At 38.7% G+C, this 4,391-nt stretch overlaps 1 protein-coding gene across 1 annotated transcript in view; it reads right to left on the bottom strand.

Annotated features, from left to right (window-relative positions):
- atrx (ATRX chromatin remodeler) overlaps positions 1-1,074 on the bottom strand; it is a 31,642-nt gene extending 30,568 nt beyond the window's left edge. The window contains exon 1 of the mRNA XM_031857872.1: positions 888-1,074. The gene's annotated coding sequence lies outside the window, so the exon portion shown is untranslated. The remainder of the gene's footprint in view (positions 1-887) is intronic.
- Between the last annotated feature and the right edge of the window lie 3,317 nt (positions 1,075-4,391).

Below are 4,391 nucleotides of genomic sequence, written 5' to 3'. Positions count from 1 at the left end.
TGTTTTTAGTCTATTGGGGGGGGGGGAAATACTAGACTTTACTTTATACAGTTAATATTGACGTTCAACCGATTACATATTCATACAATTAAATATGCGCATCGCCTACGTTACATGAGTTTACGCGCGTGTATTTGGAGACAGAGGCAGCGCTGTTTATTGTGCCCTTTAGCATCATCATAATGTGCTGATTAGATATTAGCTATCCGCTGTGTGGAGCCATCACTCAGTCCTGCCAGCAGCAACCAGCCCGAAATGTATCCAAAATCCAGTGTCACTGCAAGCAGCGCACCCTTCTGCATCCAACAGCTCCGAGCTGCTTCTTTATCCTCAACCTCCATGTTTTGACAACACAGGAACTCCTGACTATCAATGCCAAGTTTAGGCTCGCTATCATTAGCAGGTTTAAAGCGGTCGCCGTTAATTCGCAACTACTTATTTCCACTGGCCCACACTGCCCTGGTTAAATTGCAATCTCTACAGTGCATTAAAACGTCCAAATGCATGTGCATGCAACGGAAAAATGCACGCGCAGGCCTCCTTTTTGGTGATGCACTGGCACGAACCAGCGCGCTAACGGCAGCCTGGTAGTAACGTTACCTAGAAGCATCCAAAGTAGCACTGTGACATGTAGCCAGCTACAACACAAACAGAATTGCGCTTTAAATGGTTGTTTACTTTAACAAATATCCTGTACCACATATAACGTTACACATCTGAGTCCGCATGTGTACGAATTTAATCCTTGCCGGCTGCGCAGCTAATAGCTACAGCTCAGCTAGCCTAGCTTGCTAACTAGCAATAGGCACCAATGGCCCGGCTCGCAGTTACAGTAATCAATGCAGAATTGACTTCGTCTAAACAAACAAGCTAAACGGTGTTCCTACCTGCTTTTCACCGTCGCCATTTCTTGACTTGTATAGACACCTTTCGTTTTTGGTAGAAGGGGCGAGTTCAATCTAATTTGCAGATGTATGATGGTGCAGAAGCAGGAATAGCCTCAGAATACCGAAACAACTCCGGTCAGGTTGAGACAAAGCAAGGGGACCATCTTGCCGGATGGCTGTGGACGCAGCAAAATGGCGCACTAGCCTAAATCTTGTACGCTTGCCTATTGGCTGACCGCCTCTGACGCTCTCCTGCTCTGATTGGTCCACGCTCACCGGAGCTTATTGATTCGTTTAGCCGACGAGGGAATGATTTTCTGTGGGAAGTAAAACGCTGGTGGCCGGGTTCATTTGTTGATACAGTAAAAGGCGCGCTGTTTTGTTTTTGCGAAATTCCAGCCAATCATTTACATTTACATGTTGCAATATTTCAAAATTAAACTTCATTCTTTACTTGGATTGTAGCACTGTATCTAAAACCAGACATTTATAACTATAACACCGCTTCACTGTTTTTTGTTTGTTGTTTGGTTAAATCTTTGCACCACTGTTTAGTTAGTTAATTTAATATATTTCATTGTATATATTGTGCATTTTTATATCTAATATTTGTACTCTGTTATTCTTATTGTATATATTGTGCATTTGATATTTGCATTTGATATTTAATATTTTTACGCTGTTATTTTATTTACCTGTACCATAACTGCTGCTGTATTGAAAAGATTTCCTCTTGCGGAATTAATAAAGTAACTATCTATCTATCTATCTAATGGTCATTCTCAGGCCATTTTAATTTATTTTTTACAAGTTTTTTTCACATGGAAGATGGTTTATATGAGTAACAGGAGTGGAAGCTTCAGGGGCTTTTCGCACAGTCTTAGCAAATACATGAAATGTAGCCACATCACCGCAAATAGCATGACAACACTTAGTGACGTCATGTGGTTTACCAAAACTATCTTTAGATAAAATCCAAATAGCATCTAGAAAGATTCTAATCATATTTCCTGATGAAGTGTAGTAATGGCCTGGGGAAGGAAAAGGCATTTGTCAGAATCACCCTTCTCTTATCCAAGCTCAGAAACATTATTAAAACGTAGCTATTTTGTGTTTCTTAAAGCATAGTTGGTCAGTTACCACTTTAGTAGAGTTCCTCAATATGATGTTGCAATATTAATATAGATTAGGGTTAGGGTTAGGGGTTAGGGTTAGGGTTAGGGTTAATCATAAATCATAAATAACCCGAGGTTTGAAGAAGTATTCAAATCATTTACGGAAGGAAAAGTAGGAACACAACAAAATAGGCCTTAATATGTGATCATTAGATTGGTATTACTGATTTATCAGTGTGTACGCAGCAGTGGTTGAAAATATCTAAGTACATTAATTCAAGTGCTGTACAAATTTGAGGTACTTGTACTTTACTTGAGTTTTTACATTTTCCGCTATACTGTATACTTCTACTCCACTGTATTTCAAAGACAAATATTGTACATTTCACTCCAATATGTTTATATGATACATTTATTACTAGTTACATTGCAGATTCTGATTGATACTACAAAATAAAATTAACAAATACATTATAATGTATTATTATGGATAAAGGTAAGACTTGACTGCAACCCAGCAGAGTATGATCGTCAGTATAATATAATAATGTAAATTTTCTCTGAAATGTACCATTCTGCATAATGAGTACTTTCATTTTGTTTTTAGTACTTCTAGTATATTTTGATGCTTATACTTTTGAGTTATTTTCAACTACTTTTCGTAGAGCAGTGTGGGCCAGTGATTCCCAACTAGGTGATTGGGCTTCTTCCAAAGGGTCACACAATCTGATATGTCATGAGATGATTAATGGAGTAAGAGGGGAAGAAAAGTTTCCTCGGCCTTTGCTTTCTCTGTGAAATGCAGGATCATTTAAAATCTTTGTGCCTCAAACAGTTATTTAACTGAAAACAGAGAGTGTAGAAGGGGCATGTCTCTTTTAGTGGGACAGCTAACATCTCATGGCAGCTGAAACATGACAGGGCAAAAATTAAATAGCATGATTATTTGGAGCATTCCTGACTTTTCTGTGGCTTGGGTCCCTCTAAAGACAACCTGCTCTGGTTTCATTGTGAAAAGTTACAAATGTCACCTGAAGATGGGGCTCCTCTACAAAGGTTATCAGTGTATGTAAAATGTGGAGATGTGATTGTGTTAGTTTAAGTGTGATCTTCAGGCTCTCCTCTACTCTGCAATCTTGTCAACTATTAGTTTTAGAACTTGTCGAATGACATATGTTGCAATTTCAATTAAGTACTCCTCAACTGCTCTGTCTTTCAAATGATTGGTATGATTGCTGGCAGCCATCACCAGTAATATTTTACTGAAATTATTTTAAGTAACATTATTTCGACTGAAGATATAGCTTTTTTGTTCATTTTATTTCAATAATAACAACATAAATCTCTGTATTATAAGAATGAGAGTAGAGAGGAAACTGAAGCAAGGCTGGAATTGTGTCTGTCAGTCACAGTTTCCTTTTTCTAATGTGTGGGCAAGAAGCTTGACGCAAAATATTTCCTATGTTCTTACTTCCCGCAGTCATTTTGACTTGTCATTATAGAAAAAGCGCAAGTGTACCTAACAATATTACTGGCATTAACAATGTCTGCCTGCTGGCTCACTGTCAACGCTTAAAATAAAGCGGGTCATCATCCATTACATCACTTCCACCTGTGCTTTTCTGTTGCAACAAGTCAAAATGTCCAGTGTGAAAAAGGTCTGTAAGCATCTCTGTTTCACAGCAGGATGTCAAATTCAAACAGCCATTACTAAAATACACTTGATACAACGTGAATATGCAAGTTGAAATGATATTCCACCCTTAGACATTAGGAAAAACCTTCATAAAATGTTAAGACAAGGTGATGACAAGCAATTCTTGGTGGGAGTTTTGCTGATAAGGGATTAGCAGGTGATTGCTTCGTAATAACGCCTTGCACCCCGTGGAACATAGTAAAACAGATACAAATCATCCTTTGGTCCTTATTTGGTGTCTTCTTCCTCTGACATGTCTGTATACTGTGGTTTCAGAGTGTCAGGATGTCAATATAACGTGGCAAATTAGAGTGTGTAGGGTATTCAACCTCTCTGCTCAACCTACCAGCGCTGTCTCACGGTCTCTTTCAAAGACATGAAGAACATTACAGGTCTTGCACTGATGATGGCCGCAATGGTCTCCGCAGTACAATTACACTGCAATGACACAGTGCTGCTGAATCACATTATTGCCGAGGTAGACAACCTGATGACGGAGCCCAAGATAGAGGTAAGAAAACTACAAAACTACACATCATTGATTTGTTTGTTTTATAATATACTGATTTACATATCTTGTCATTGAAGGACCAGCACCCAAACATCACAGACATATCACCAGATCGACTCTCATGTGTGGTATGTTGGAAACCATTTCTGATTGGGATTATTGTACACATGACGTTTGTCTGA

The sequence above is a fragment of the Anarrhichthys ocellatus genome, unplaced genomic scaffold, assembly GCF_004355925.1.
Source record: "Anarrhichthys ocellatus isolate YVR2014 unplaced genomic scaffold, GSC_Weel_1.0 scaffold19, whole genome shotgun sequence".
Classification (NCBI taxonomy): Eukaryota; Metazoa; Chordata; class Actinopteri; order Perciformes; family Anarhichadidae; genus Anarrhichthys; species Anarrhichthys ocellatus.
The sequence above is the reverse complement of the archived record's forward strand: the minus strand, read 5'-3'. Positions and strand labels throughout refer to the sequence as shown.